This window comes from Gymnoscopelus braueri, assembly GCF_963280865.1.
Source record: "Gymnoscopelus braueri genome assembly, chromosome: 9".
NCBI classification, from domain to species: domain Eukaryota; kingdom Metazoa; phylum Chordata; class Actinopteri; order Myctophiformes; family Myctophidae; genus Gymnoscopelus; species Gymnoscopelus braueri.
In genome coordinates, this window is record NC_137610.1 from 27,073,314 (window position 1) to 27,090,271 (window position 16,958).

The 16,958-nt window shown below is 44.6% G+C and overlaps 1 protein-coding gene across 1 annotated transcript in view; it reads left to right on the forward strand.

Annotated features, from left to right (window-relative positions):
- LOC308092404 (neuronal cell adhesion molecule-like) overlaps positions 1-16,958 on the forward strand; it is a 112,362-nt gene that overhangs the window by 47,086 nt on the left and 48,318 nt on the right. Inside the window, exon 2 of the mRNA XM_080438273.1 lies at positions 8,356-8,432. The gene's annotated coding sequence lies outside the window, so the exon portion shown is untranslated. The remainder of the gene's footprint in view (positions 1-8,355; positions 8,433-16,958) is intronic.

The window sequence follows — 16,958 nt, forward strand, 5'->3', positions numbered from 1 at the left end:
AACAAGCATCCAAAGAGCAACATACTATTAGCTCAGCAAGTGTAATGTATTTTGAAAAATGTCCCCAAAAGTTGCCTAACAAACGCAGCTGCATGTGTGCACATTTTTTCATTTTTTTTGTTGTAAGAGGCTTAGCAGAGTGAGTCAGCAGAACCAAGGACGAGTGTTTTTGATGAATCTAACAGGTTAAAAATGGAGTTTGAAGTTATAATGGGTTTGTATAGGAAGGGGGCGTGTCTGATAAAATGATTATCAAATATCTAAATACTAAATCAAGCAACTTAAAAACGGTCTGGGGGGCTTACAAAAGCCTGAGTAGACGATAAAATGACCCAAAGTTTTTTTGAAAGTGAAATATCCCTTTAAGGGCCATTCCCACTGAGCACTATAACTATAAAGATAACTATAACTATATTGTTCACCATTGTATTTTTTTTTAAAGTTGGTGTGAACACTGCCATCCACTTGACTTAAAAAACAAAATTTAAAACTATACTTTTTATAGTTATAGTTATAGTGCTCAGTGGGACTGGCCCTTTAGAGTGGAGGAGAGAGTATCCCAATTAAAAATGTACTTAGTTCACAGGATTAGAAGTAAGGTAGCACCCAAGTATTTCTGTGATTACTTTAACAAGGTTAGTGATACTCACAGGCATTTCACCTACTGATTTTAAGCCCTACAAATTTGACAACAATCTGGGAAAAACATCTTTCATATACTCGGCAGCAGTTCAGTGGAAAGATTTACCTTCCAGCCTCAAATTGACCAGTTCCTTTCACAAATTATTGTGAAATTTGCATTAAAGAGATGGCTGGCCATTAACATTAATTAATTTTAAATGAAGCACTTCAATGTATTTTTTAAAAGCGCAAAAAGAGGGATTTTGTTTAGTTTGTTTTATTTTTGTGTTTTCTGTTACCGTCTTAGTTTTGTATTTGTTAGGTTTTCTGCTAGCTAATTTCTGCCTGGCAACCGGGACACAGGAAGTCAACAGAAATACATTTTATGATTGCAACTTTTCACACTTTCACTAGGGGCAATGTAGAGCACACACTCCTGAGGTGGTTTGGGGGCGGGGTTATACACAAAACATACACAAAAACCTTAAAAATAAGGACATTTGGGGACAATTGTAATTTTAAGTGCTAAGGCCCTTTTGGAGCATGGGGAATATGATTACAATTAAATATAAGGATTTCCCTTTGGGGACGGTAAATTTCGTCCCCGATTTTCAAGTGGTCCCCAATCAACTGGTGTGTATTCTGAAAAATGTCCCCAAAAGTTGCCTAAACAAACACACACACACACACACACACACACACACACACACACACACACACACGCACACGTGCAAGTATGTGTGCCCAAGCACCCAGCAGCCCAGCGTGCCTTTCTAGTTAGGAGGGCTTAGCCCAGAGTGGTAGCGTGAACTTTGTTCTGTTAAAAGTTGCCATTGAAATATGCAGTTGCCATTGAAATATTGTTCTTCTATTGGTGGCGTGACAAAGCACAGGGAGGGTTCCCGTCCTATCCCAGTGTGAGTCTGAGGAACCAATGGGCCGTCGGGGATCGCCCAGTGTCTCTCCTCAACAGAGTCAGTGTGCAGAAATAATGCCCATTAGACTTGGTCAATCACGCCCCTCACTCAATGAAATATAGGCCCTTTCATTCATTTCATAGCATAATCCATATACCTCGCCACTATCCATCATCTTTCTGAAAGATGTCTGCCACCATGAATGCTTTTATTTATGATACATTTTTTAAACTAATGGGCACCCATGCGGCGACGTTTGATGCTGAGAAAGCTTTAATGTGTTGAATTATGTGTGCGCGTATGCGCAGATCGAAGCCATTCCCATGCTATTCAGTGTCGTGTTAAAAGGCGGCATTCCGGCACATTCCAGGTCTGGGTTCTCTCTCTCTTTGAGAACCTGGACAGGCTGGACGGTTTCATTTCATCATGGGAATTGGTGGGGAGAAATTATACACGAGCAAAATGGCATGTGCAACGAAGCCATTGGCCATGTGTGTGTGTCACTGATATATACAAAATAAGTCATATGCCTTTGTGGAAGTATTAAGTGGCCTATTCCCAAACTAGAGGAACACTAAACCATTGATAACAATCTAGAACAAAAAACGAAAATCTGTGGAAAGAAAAACAAAGTATTTGAGAGCTGGCCAACATTGTTGTTGTATGTGATGGACAATGTGCTTTGAGGGAGATTATGTTACATTTTCTGTGCTTTTGTGGCAAGAGGGACATTATTCAGGTCCAGGGACAGAGAATAGTGACTCTTTGAATAGGATCGCTCCCACCATTGTTGCCAGCCGCAACCATAGCTAAGGGACATCAAAAGGCCCTGTTTCCAAATCTATTCTCTCTAACGGGCGGCAATAATACCGACGAGGAGTCTGCAATAAATAAACCTCCCTTCACTAAAAGTCAGAGGGATTGGATTGCAGGGGACATCTGTGGAGTGGAGGTGAACACTTTCTCTCTTGGCTTCACACTGAGTGGGAAAGGAAGTGCACTAGGTTCTTGCCCTCAGGCTTTTTCCTTTCATTTGCTTAATTTTAGCCGGTCCTGCTCTACCTTCCCCGCCCTCTAACAGAACAACTTGAAAGCTTCGCTTGGGATTCACTTGAGCAAACGTATAATCCAAGTGCCATTTGATTCGGCACGGCATTTTAAAACGTCACCCTTTCCAAGCATTTGCTCAATAATTCTAGCAGGGTGCCACACTCTGTCACCCCCTCGATTTTCTGTTTCACAGTTGCTTCTTGTGACTTCTACTGAGAATCTATCTTGGAACCATACGCACACACACACACACACACACACACACACACACACACACACACACACACACACACACACACACACACACACACACACACACAGAGGATTGAGAGCTTCTGTAGAAATTGGTCCGAACCACCCAGTAACATTGTGGACTCTGTTAGCGTTCATCTGATACCAGGAAATGTTTAACCCCTATTGTATAGAGACAAAAGGTTGTTTTAATCCCACTGTGAGAGAAGGGGAGGTGGGGGTAGGGGGGGGCTGTTACAGGGAGGGAGGGGTTTTGCAGGGGTGTGCATGTGTGTTTGGGGGCTTGGCTGCGAGAGAGAAACAGACCCTCTCTCAGTGTCACTCAGTCACACTAGATGTGACATCGTGGAATACACAGCCGCTGGGAATATGAGGACATAACTTTGTTGTCACACACCAAGATACCAGGGAGTTTGCTCTTTGCTGACAGATGCAGAGATAAAGGTGATGTATGCTCTCTCTTGTGGTTATCGAGCGCCTCACTGTAGTTCGCTGTGTTACAGAAAGTGCAGCCAGTTTTCTAGTGTGTGTGTTGCTTGGGAAAAGTATTGCTCACAAAATAAATATCCTCTGGAGACTTTATGAGAGACCATTAACTGGCTGGAAAATCATCCTCCGCTATTAAAACATTTTTCGATAGCTTGCATTTTTCTCATCGCCGTATCGCATTAACAGATATCCTGCTGAATCTCAACTTATTATCCTCGTGATGGTTTTAAAGCACAGCTCTCTGTCTTTTGGTGTCACGTCTCCTAGTGTGAATGCATCGTCGTTCACACTCCCATTTCTCCCCGCTTTGGGCGATAACGATTCATTTTGGAGCGTTACGTCTGCAGCGATGTTGTGCCTCTCATTACCCAGGAGTCTAGTAATGCCTGATTTATACCTGGCTGCTCGCCGGTGTCTTGCAGCCTAAAATAGCAGACCTACACGCAGGCCTGTCACAATTATTACATAATCGCCTATTCGCAATTATTTTAGATAATCGCAATTATTTTTGCATAATCGTCATAATCGTTTCCATGTTGAAAAATGTTCGTATGTTTTTCAAACATTAAAAGAATTATGGAAATAGCAGATCTACAAGCTCACAACGCATCGCATTATAGAGCTTGTAGATCGGCTATTTCCACTTTTAATGTTTTAAAGTTTAAAGTATAAAGTTATTAAATATATTTAGGTTATTTGTCATACAGTATCTGCCCTGTGCAACTTCATTCAAAGCCAAACAGAAATGTATTTTTTTATTCATCATGTTCCAGTGTTCAACGACAAAAACGCAATCAAATTGTTAATCGCAATTATTTGTGTGACAATTAATCGTCAACTTAAATTTCATAATCGTGTCAGCCCTATACCTACACGCTCACAATGCATCACAGCGCGACACTTGAGCTTGTAGATCTGCTAATTCAGGTGTACAACACCAGCACTCAACCAAGTATAAATCACCCTCACAATGTTAAACTCATAGACTGCTGTATTGGTGCTCTACTCCAGAGCTGTCTTTTTCTCGCTTTAGAGTTATATGTCTCACACACGCACACGCACACGCACACACACAAACACACGCACACGCACACGCACACGCACACACACGCACGCACACACACACACACACACACACACACACACACACACACACACACACACACACACACACACAAACACACGCGCACACACACGCACGCACATACACACACACACACACACACACACACACACACACACACACACACACACACACACACACACACACACACACACACACACACACACACACACACACACACACAGCAGAATAACACACTTCAGTGCAGAAAAACCAACAGGTTCTCATCAGAGGATACTCTTCCTTGACTGGTCTCACACTGTGTTCACTGAAGCCATGGACGTCTCACTTGACTTATTGAGTCTGCCTTGTGGATATGTTAACTCCTGGCTTATATGTACTCCTCTCACACCGTTTTGTGATAGCATGGTATGTATCAGTAAAAGTCCAGACGGTTATTTGAACTCTGATAATGTAAAAATGGACAGTTAAGTTATTTTTTGGGGGATTATTTTTTGATAGAGACAGGAATCACAGAGAGAGTGAGTAGGGGAGTGACACATGCAGTAAATGGTCCAGTCCCTTTTCAAACCAGGGACTCACGGGAATTAAAAGAACCTGTGTGGCATCCTAACCGCTTGGGCTATCAGGTTCCCTGACCTTTACCGGTCCATTTAACACTCCAGATTTTGTTGAGTAGGAACTGAAGTAGGAACTGATTTGACAGCTTATAATCCTAATGCAGTCTCCAATGCTGTATACATGGATTTTTTCCTAATGCAACTCAACATGTTCGCAGAATTTGCTTGACTCAAATGATACCTGATACTCAAATGATATATATATATATATATTTTTTTTATTGTGCTCTTTTTCTCTAAGCACCTTAACGTCCATATGTATATCATGCACAGTATAAGTATAACATGCACAGTATACATACATTGCTGCTATGCTCAGGCACCTTAGTTTTTTATTATCTCAGGTACTTTGTAAATATGTAGATAACTTGTCTGGCCTTCTGTTGCTCTCTTGTTTTGATCTCCTTCCCACTTGCCCCCCACCCCTCTTCTTCTCCCCCCCCTCTTCTTTCTATGGAAATTAACGTTGCGATGGGAACGATGTACAAAAACGAATTTCACCCACTTTTTTACCTTGTAAACCTGTGAGGTGACAATAAAACTGATTCTGATTCTGGAATTGTTGATTGAATCTGCTCTTTTTTTTTGCTGTTGATATTGATGTTGAAATGTAGCTCACTCTGTCAACAATGCGACTGAAACTGAGTGAAGATGCCATGCCACTGCCAATTCTTCTTTTCACATGAATAACATTTTTAAAGGATTCACTATCCTTTTGTATCATTTACAACGATGATATGACTTGACAGTATTAGATGGGTAGGCTGTTTGTGAGTCTCTCTCTGGCTGTGCGGTGTTTTGTAGTCCACACTCCTCTCCCTGCCCACTCTCGGCGGTTGGTTTCAGGCTATTTTCAATCTCAGCAGCTCCCCAGCCCCTCTTATCACCATGGCAGCAGGGCTGGACCAAGTGCAGGTCTGCTCTCTGATGTCTTGGGGGGGGGGCTAGAGGTGGCCTGCCTGACCACTTGGCTTGCTGGCTGGGTGTCACAGATGAAGCCTGTTTGATGGGATTGAGCCCCTGGACAGTACAGTGACCGAGGATATGGAAAGGTCATTTTGTTGTGTTTTATTCATACTGCGGATCTCAGCGTGTAGCCTCAGATGCTGTTTTATGGCTAGATCTGTCTGTCTGCCCACCCGCAGACAGAATTATTTATCAATAGGTAGGAAAGGTCCTATTGCTAGAGCTAAATAAGGTGATATCTTAAAGGTAGGGTAAGTGATTTTCTTTGGTTAAAATACGTGTTAAATAGCTCTATATTGTGATAGTACTCGTTGCTATAGAGTGTTTGTTCAGTAACAGGAGTCTCCATGTCTCTCCAGGTCTTTATTAAACAGAAATGCATTTTCAGGTCGGGACACCACTTTTATCCAATCAGGATGGAGAACTCAGTCAGGATACAGGTGGTCCCCAGCTAAGTGATAGATAGTTAGAACCAAATGGTCCAGCTTACTGGGTCTGTAACTCTGAGAGTGTACAAATTGAACCAATGTACCTGTAAAGGGTGCATTTGGTTCCATTTATACACTCTAAGATTTAAATGAACACTTGAGGATTTTACAGTGTTGATTTGGGTCCCAGAGATATAAAAATGATATCAAATGGGGGTCTGTGGTCTAATGCATATCAAACTGGGGGTCCTTGAAATTAAAAAAAGGTTGAGAAACACTCTACAGCGGCAGAAGCATAATACAATTGTAAATGTTTGACAAGCTTATATGCAACCCCTGCTAAATTGAGTTTTGAGAAGGTCTAAAAATCCACAGCTGTCTGTGATTGTTTGAAACAAAATGAATGTTTCCAATTATATCTGTGTAGCGTTGTGGAAAACAGTGTGCATATTTAACTGAGCGTAAACTATATGGCATATCTCTACGGAGCCCTCTCTTATCCCATTCAATCCGGGAACGCATCTACAAATGTCTTCTAAATCCTAACTGGTTTCTGAAAAAACTTATGTTGCTATAATATCAGTGGTTCTCAAACTTTTTCATGTCAAGGACCCCCAAAATGATATCTATTTGGCCGCAGACCCCCGTCTCAAAATATTTAGTTCCAGAGACCCCACAGAAGCAAAGATTTGAGTTCCAAATGTTCGCTTTGAAAAAAATATATATTCAAAGATGTGTACACATTTTTTACTATTTTTCAAAAATAGCAGATCTACAAGCTCACAGCGCGGCACTCGAATAGCCAAAGAATTCTAAAATGACACATGATGCTTTCCCCCGGTCTTAATGGGTTATTTAGAGCAGCCCACTGAAGTCGATACGCCTTCGCAGGATGTAAATTGAATTGGCTTCTTCAGTCATTTTGGCCATTGATTTGCAGCGGCTCTGTTACCGTTCACTGTGACACAGTTCTCTGGGTTAGAGCCCTGGAGTCACAAACCACCATTCATTCATGCAACACGTTTTCCCTGGCAGCCATGCAGTCAAGAAAAGAAACCAGGCATAGAGAGGAGAGGAGAGGAGAGGAGAGGAGAGGAGAGGAGAGGAGAGGAGAGGAGAGGAGAGGAGAGGGGGGACAGGATGGGGCATGAGAGGACAGGAGAGGGGAGGGCATGAGAGGAGAGTACAGGACAGGAGAGGACTGGAGGACAGGGGAGGAGAGGAGAGGACAGGAGAGAAGAGGAGTTGAAAGGGGAGGGCGGGACAGGCCAGGCCAGGAGGACAGGTGAGGACATGAGAGGAGAGGAGAGGACAGAAGAGGAAAGGGGAGGGGAGGGTATGAGAGGAGAGGAGAGGACGGGCGACGGGGGGCAAGACAGGACAGGAGAACAGGTGAGGACAGGACATGAGAATTGTAATTGTAATTGACAGAAAAGGGCAGGGCATGAGAGGAGAGGAGAGGAGAGGAGAGGAGAGGAGAGGAGAGGAGAGGAGAGGAGAGGAGAGGAGAGGAGAGGAGAGGAGAGGAGAGGAGAGGAGAGGAGAGGAGAGGAGAGGACTGAACAGGGGTGGGGAGGAGAGGAGAGGAGATCAGACGAGACGAGAGGAGAGGAGACAAGAAGGGGACTATAGACTAGACAGGGGAGGGCATGAGAGGAGAATACAAGAGAAAACACGTACTCTTGCCCAAGGTCTTTATCATGGGCTGTTGTGTTGTGTCCCAGATGTCAGTTTGGATTAACTTATCCTCTCAGCTTCAACGCCAAAATCCTTTTTCTTTAATTAACACTGATGACTTTACTGTGCAGTTGGTGTTTCAAGCGCATTCCGTTCATTCTGTATTCTGCCATGGAAGGCAAAATGGCTAAATCTACGAGTATGAATACTAATGTGCTTCTACTGTATGTCATTATTTTTTTCTTATTCAGATTGGGGAAAACCAACAAAGGCAGGCAGAAGAAGAACTACCAAGCGAGGAGGCGATAGGGGATTTCTCTTTTCTCCGGTGAGTCGGGGAACCTTTTCCTTTTCAACGCAGCCTGAATCCATTTATTACTTCCTGGCCCCTCGCGCTGTTCCCTCCACATTTACACCCAACATCATCTCTTTTTTCCAAAACAGTGTGAGTTTCCGTCTCCCAGAATGTTTTCTTCCCTCTCAAAGGCATTTTCCATCCCAGAGGAACAAACCATCCGCTGTGCTTGCCTGGCGAATGCATGCGCTCAGAATGTCTCCATCTACGATATCGGCCAGAATGGAACACATTAATATTAACAAACTCAAACTGCTGCCCAGTAGTCCATAAATGAATGGGGCATCCTGGCATATCCTGGTTGCGTTTCCTGCCAGTTCATTTCTAACAGGCGGTCCCATTCCACAGGGCAAAGGTTCCTTACTTGCTTGACTGATCCTTGCCCACTGGGCGAAGTGTCCCCTTTAAATAGCCGTCCATTTTTGGCAAAAAGCTATGGTGTTGGCAGGGGATGGGGAGCAGCAGGCTCCAGCGAGGCACCTCCTTGCTACAGCGTCTCACCGATCTCCAAGCTGTTTGTTCGATGCCTATGGAGGGGAAGCTTATGGTTGTCAAGGTAACACATCCGCGCCCATGCTATAACCCAACTCTATGGTGAACACGGGCGAGGAGGACGTCGATGCGTGTCACACAAAATGGCACTTAAAGCTTAAACTGCCCCAGTGTGGCTCTCTCGTACCGCAGCATAAATGTGTCATAATGGAATACACAGCGGCAGAATCGTTCCCTAATGGCACTTGGATGATAAGGAGCTTAAAACAGCTCTCACATAACGATACATTAGGGCCCAAAGCATTGACTTTCAGCCTACACAGGGCTGTTGAAAGTCACCCTCTGTAACCTTTTGACTTCTCGCCGCCCCCGCCCCCCCCCTCCCCCGGCCCAGTGTTGGAGATGTTGCCATATGATTCAGCGGGGAGTGGATCTGATGCTGTGTGAGTGAAGGTGACGTGAGGTGATGTGTGCCCACTGCTCAGTGGCGTGTGAAGGAAGGATCCCACCTCAGCCTCATGCGGAGGCCCCAAGCGGAACCCTGCGAGGGTTTCATTAGACACAAACATACTGTAGCCAGGACCACGGCCCACTGGCTCCAACCAGAAACACTGCTGTACTGCCCTGCCACCCCCCTGAGACTTCGCTTTATCTTAGCTCTATTCGTTTATGTAACTCTGTCTAACTCACTGCAAGGCTTTGTCTATATCTGTCCGTCCATCTCTCTCTCTCTCTCTCTCTCTCTCTCTCTCTCTCTCTCTCTCTCTCTCTCTCTGTCTCTTTCCCCCTCTCTCTCTCTCTCCCTTCTCTTCCTCCCTCCCCCTGTCTCTCTGTCTGTCTATCTGTCTGTCTGTCTCTCTCTCTCTCTCTGTTCGTTGCACCCTGGTAGTTGTTGTGAATGACGTTGGTTAATGCTGCCTGTGCTCCAGGCTAGAGAGAGGCTGAGTCCACACTTTTCTACGGCCACCCGGACAGAAATAAAGAGGGAGACATATTAGAGAGAGAAAGAGGGAGAGGAAAAAGAGAGAGAGAGAGTGACAGAGAGAGACGGAGAGAGTGCCATAGTTATAGTAGCTCTGCAGACTGAATCGGCGGTTTGAAGCACACTGAGGCGTGAAGCGACCATTGTGAGTGGGCGCATTCAGAACACCGGCCCCCTCAATGGAAGGCCGCAGAGGTTTCTGTTTACCTCCAGTGGGCTCTCTTTCAGCGGCCTCTCTCACGTGGCTGTCAGAGAGCGAGGCTATGGTTGTTTGTGTTTGTGTGTTTTGATGCCGATTTGGGGGGATTTGGGAGTGGACGCTAGAGAGAGGGGGTTGGGCCTGGACGACCAGGGCCGCCTTGTTGCTATGACATTTGTGCATGGCCATTTTCTTGTTATTCCCTGAGAACTGATAGTATCCAGCCTTGTATTTTACAGAAAGAAACCACTTAACTTATTAACCGCCAGAGTTAAACATCGTCTATAGCTGCCCTTGCCAGCGATTCCGAGTGTTTTCACTAACCTTTGAAAAATCATAGAGTATTATTCTTCACAACGATCCACCCACCGATCGGTTTGAAAGACATAGTAGAGTCCCGTAGAATCGGAGAAAAACAATGGTGCCGTCGCGATAATCCGTTCCATAGTTATTGGATGTTGAATGTTGCTTGTTTTTCACCAAAAAGCAACATAAAGCATAGAAAAATAGATTTTTATAAATCCTTTACACGGTAACTAAACCATCTTGATTTTGTTGTGATTTTGTTTGTTTGTTGTGTATCAGCTCAGAGGTATCATACAGTATATATACTGTGTGCGTGTGCGTGTGCATGCACGTGCGTGTGTGTGTGTGTGCACGTGTGTGCTTGTGTGCATGCAGCCTCATGATTCAATTTGATTACGATTCTTTAGGAAACGATTCAAGGCATCATCATGACATCTCTCATTTCACCACAATTCGATTACATTTTCTTTGATTAGATCATTTTGATACTATTAATCCATTCCAATACAGGATTAATTCTAATGGATTCACAACTGTGATCGGAGGGAGAGCCATATCCATTCAATTTGATTCCTCTAACATTCCAAATCGATGCAGTTGAATCAGTGTATGCACATATAGTGCACTGTTCACAGTGTGTGTGTGTGTTCAGCTAGCAGTATGGCTGATCCCTTCAGCACAAGTAGATCATCACCTGACTGTACCAAAGCAGCGGGTTGCTCATGCCAGGTGAGAAACCAATGATCTCTCTCAGCAGCAGGTCTGAGATCAGCTGTGTTTTATCCCCTTCAGACCGGGAAAAGCATCTGTCATTTCAGATTTTAACCACTTTAATCTTATACTTTGGCTATTCAAAAATCGCAGATATACAAACTCATAGCGCGGCACAGAGTGCCGTGCTACAGTATGAACTTGTAGATCTGCATAAAAAAAAAAAAGAAAAAAAAACATTTGTAACTCAAATCTTTGCTTCTGGGGATTCTACAAATGTCTTCTAAATCCTAAAAGTTTTTTGAAAAAACCTATGTTGCTATAATCAGTGGTTCTCAAACTTTTTCATGTAAAGGGCCCCCAAAATGATATGTATTTGGCCCGCGGACCCCCATCTCAAAATATGTTGTTCCAGGGACCCCCCAAAAGCAAAGATTTGAGTTGAGCAATCGGTGCCGCGCTATGAGCTTGTATATCTGCTATTTTTGAGTAGCCAAAGTATAAAATAATGGTTAAAGTGGTTACACAGATGCGTTCCCGGTTTGAATGGGCTATTGGAAGAGGAAGGATGCTTCACGCCCCCCTGCCAGACCTCTGGGGCTGTAATGCTCTCTTCTGCAGCAGCAGCAGCAGCAGGTCTGAGATCAGTTGTGTTTTATTGGAAGAGGAGGTGTCACGGACCCCTGCCAGACCTCTACGCTGCTCCCCGCAATGCAGCGTTCCACATGGCTGCATGAAGCTCCTCTTCGGGGTCTCTCTTTTGATACGAGCTTTGACGACTCTCTGACGGCTCTCCTCGTCGACGCTCAGATGGGTGCATGTACTGTTGAAGAATCTGTGTGTGTGTGTGTGTGTGTGTGTGTGTGTGTGTGTGTGTGTGTGTGTGTGCGTGTGCGTGTGTGTGTGTGTGCGTGTGCGTGTGTGCGTGTGTGCGTGCGTGTGCGTGTGTAAAAAAGACAACCTGGCAGAGATATGGTCACACAGAGAGAGAACGTGCCAGCTAAGAAATAGAAGTAGGAAAAAAACAGGGACAAAAATAGCAACGGCAGCAAAGGAAACGGAGTGATTTGCTTTCCTGTTATACAGAGGATCCCCGGGTTCTCAATCACCCATCTTCCCAAGGTTGTTGTGACTCTGTGCCATCTTCATTGCTGCACCAACTGCTGAACAGATGGCATGGGGAGTCTAAGGAGAGACGTCCGTCTTGATCTGACTCCATCTCCGTCCATCTCTCTCTCTCTCTCCACCTCTTCACCTCAGCTGTCTCTTTCCTCTCCTACCTTCAACGCAGCCTTTCCTGTAGATGTCGTTCTAGAGGATAATCTTCTCGTCCTTCTCTCCTTTCTGTGGCTTCTTTGTTGTTGTTGTTTTGTTTTTCCACATTTGCGGTATTGAGGATTCTGTCCATCCCTTCCCAGATTTTTTAAAAATATTCCAAAAATAGCAACAAGCTGTGAGCTTGTAGATCTGCTATTTTTGATAACCACTGTTCTAAATCCTAAGAGTTTTCTGAAAAACGTATGTTGCTATATATATATATATAGCTAAAATGACACAGATGCTTTCCCACTTTGAATGGGTTAGGTCACCTACATACTGTATTCGTCAGAGAGATGATTCATATATCCACACTCTGCAATGCAAACGATTTTCCTATCATTTCTGAGATTCACTATTACCCATGCATTATTTTTTCATGAGGTGGATGGGATCCGAAGTGGCTGTCTGAGTAATTCTTTGTGTATCGACGGTGGCTTGCCGGATCTATCCGTGTGGAAGCGGAGCTCTGAGAAAGCCTAGTGATTTATATCCCCCGTTAAGCCCAGGGTCGTGGTCCAAGGCCGAGCCTATCTGCTCATCAATATAAACAGCATGCTGCCCTGGGAGTCGCCACAGAATACAAATTGTTGCATATAGATGTAACCCCTTGCTTACTGTACCTGCCTCTGAGCCAAGTCTAATGAGGAATTTCCTCCTCTGCCTGCAGAGAGATAGAGGCTAAACAAATGAGCCTGTGTGAATCCTTGGCTCATTGTTATGTCAGTCGTTCCGTCGGTTTTCTAAGGTTTCTTTTTTATGATATTTTTTTTTGCATTCCGCTATCTTTAGATCGGGGGAGGGAGGGTGACATGCAGTAAAGGGCATTGGGTCAGAGATTCAAACCGAGGTCAGCTGCAGGAAGGACTATAGCCTTATTGCTGTGTTAATTGCTCTTACTCGGCGAGCCACCCCACCCCACCCCACAAAGTGTGTTAAAGCTTCTCTGAGTGCAATGTGGTTCATGTATCAGGTGACTTTTAAAATGCACTCAGTCATCCTTCATCCGCAGGCTTAAATACAGAAAAGGGATTTCCACTGGACATGCAGTGATTTGTCGTTCCTTCTGTCATGTGCAACCCACCAAGGACAGTGAAATGACCCCTCTGGTCTTGTGGAATGGAGCCCTGTGTGGCCCAGAAGGCATACAGCACATGCCCTGTCTGACTGGGTTTGGGCGGTTCGTTCGACCCCCCTTATATTAGTGCAGCTCCCAGACCTCTCTGTACCCACACTGTGATTGGGAGGAAGCCAGAAAACCCTGCCGACTCCACGGTGGCCTCACCCAGCTATTATCAAACCCTCTCACACAGCCACTTTCCCTGCATTAGTGACCAGGCCTGGCCCGATCTCACCTAGCCAAACATAGACACAGAACACAGGCTCTTAGCGGGGAAGCTGAGCAGAATGTTAGTGTTAACTGAGAGCCATGCCTCCACCGGAATCACAGTTTGACAAATGAGGGCAGGCAGTCAGGAGCAGCACTTGTTGAGGCCATTATTTCTGACGAGGCCAGGCAGCAGTTGATGTAAGGATGGAACACTGTTTGACTAGGCGGGGGGGATGCCCGCCCCCCTCAAGGGCAAAGTACCCATACACACACAACTATGGAAATGATCAGTGCAAAGGGGAGAAAACTCCCCAAAAGTGTCGGATGGAACTTTTTTAGTTTGGAGTCTCTTTTCGTCATTTGTGGAAACAGGGGACTTTCATGTGGAAAACAAAGCCTTTCATTAGCGTTTCATTAATACCCATTAGTTAATATTTCATTCATCCAGTCCCATGACCGAGATGAAACATGACAAAATGTGGTTGTGTGCCAACCACCAACCACTTAACATCAGGGACTTACTTTGCTGGTGTGTTCTAGAATCTCCCACATTCTCCCTTTAATTTCACGAAGTCGGGCCGCAAATGAAACGAGGTCATCATCATTGCTCGCTAACTAGAACGTGCAATCCGCTTAGGGGAGATGCTATCTCCCTCCCCAGTTATTATGGTCCCAGTAAAATGACATTTCACAGCCTCTCAGAACTTAATTAGATCAATTTATATCAAGTGGGGAGTGAGAGAAATGGAGAATTCAGAGCTCACAGTGTTGCCCCCTTAATTCAAATACAGTTGGGGCGATTCCCTCAGGGCTGTCCTTGATTAATTGTTTCCTTCTCCCAAGATGTTTGTTGAGTTTAGCATATGAAACCCTGGCCCGTGAAATAGAGTGGCCAGTGTAATCAAAGCTAATTTCGGCGTGGCTGAAATAAAGCGATTGATCTGAACCACACACGCACACACACACGCACGAACACGCACACACACGCACAGACACACACACACACACACACACGCACTATTATAATACATTATACATTGCAATACTGTATAAGCTATCTTTTGTCTGGTCTAGTTAAAGGTATGGTAAGTGATTTTCTTTGTTTAAAATAAGTGTTAAATAGCTCTATAGTCTGATAGTACTCATTGTTATAGACTCAGAGTGTTTGTTCAAAAACAGGAGTCTCAAGAGCTGGAGAGACAGGGAGACCCCTGTTACTGAACAAACACTCTATAGTATATACCAATGATTACTATCAGAATATAGTGCTTTAACCTTTAAACAAAAAACTTTTTGTTTCAACCAAAAAATATCACTTACCCTACCTTTAATCTTTGGATTAGATGAGATTTAATATTCACATTTTGGCCACATGAAAACGATTTGGAAAGCGGTGCCTGATTGTTGGAAAACACCCAAGTAGTTTTGAAATAGAGTGAATACGGAGCCCACAAATTGCCATGCTAAAACACATAATTTATCATGACATGAAATGATCCAGGAAATGCCTTGAACTTCTGTCAGACTAAACTTTAAGCGACAGTTCCTCTTTGAAAATCGTATTTGAAAAAAACGTTACTGTCCACCAAGAGTTTCCACTGCTTGGCAGATTGCTTAGCATTTTGAAAGGTTAACTCCTGGTTCCGTCTTTATGAAACGATTAGATTTTCTCACACTTTGAAAAGACCATTGTTTGTGACCTCTCTGTCTGAAATTGGACGGTCGGTCCTTTTAGAAAGCAATGAAGGGGAAATGATTTGTATTCACCTGCCGGCTCTGAATAGGAGCTAAGGAGGGGCTGAGAGAGAGACAGACAGAGAGAGAGAGAGAGAGAGAGAGAGAGAGAGAGAGAGAGAGAGAGAGAGAGAGAGAGAGAGAGAGAGAGAGAGAGAGAGAGAGAGAGAGAGGCAGCAGAAAGAGGGAGAGGAACTGCATAGTGCTTACTTTATGTGGTAATGGTTTGCGCTATGACATTCACACACATTCTGTTGTGTTGTGTGTGTCTCAGTCAATAGCCTCCAAAGCGTGGGATGAATTATAATTTCTGGACACATGCCACGTAATAACCCTAACTGTCTTCCAGGCTGCAGAGACAGAACAAGTGTCACTATTGTGTATTTTACGTGTAGGGACAAACTGAACCCATACTGAACCATAGAGGAAAGCCGCACATATACATGCATGCAACACATGTGGTTTCTCATCACAAAACTCCTGAAAATACCCCCCTCCTCTCCCCTTACCCCCCCCCATCCTTTTCTTCCCCTTCTCCTTTTACTGCTTTTTCTCCTTTATTGGCCCAGCCGGGCAACTGGATTCTTCTATCAGTCGCACACACAAAGAAGACAAAGTGGACCCGGGGATGGGGAGTAATGAGGAACTCCTCTTACAGTGTTACATATAGGCTGCTCCTCGGTGTGGGGAAGCCTTCTGGAAACAATGGAGGGTTTTGAGAGGTCCGCAGGCCTCTGAAGCCCCTCTTTGATTGAGTTTCTCGGCACTGGGGATCCAGTGTTGCGGGGGGTGGGGGGGAGGGGGGGTTCAGGGAGGGGGGCGGAGAACCTCCTCCACCCTGACCTTTCACAGAACACAGGTGGAGTGGAGGAGAGAGGCAGCAGGCTTGGGGAGAGGGGGGGGGCGGGGGAGTAGGGGGACAGCAGGAGAGTCCTATTGTGGAGCTGTGTGAAGGTAGAGGTGGTGGGTCTGCACTCAATAACACTAGACCCAGGGAGGGAGGGATTCCCTTCCAAACTGTTTCAGCTCGGGACCCAAAAGAGAAATTCTCCCCAAACTTTACAAAAACATAGTAGGAATTAACCACTCATGCCCTATTTAAAGAATTGTGAAAATAGACGATCTATATACAGGCTATTGATTGGCTATTTTCACTGTGTTTTTGAACATTTTAGAAAATGTTTGACCTGTTCCATGTTCCAGGAACGTGCGTCGGTGGCGGATTGTTCCAGGACTTCGTCTGCGTTCACGCTTTGTTATCTGATGTTGTCTGCAGATTTTGCTCGACTGAATGGATAAAAGGCAAAAAAAAACACTGGCAGGTTTTCACTGACCCATCGGTCACCTACAGTATACCGTATCAGCACAATGCAAATTCCACCCAACCATTGTTTGTCATTTAAATACAGTAGGACCTTACCAGAAAGA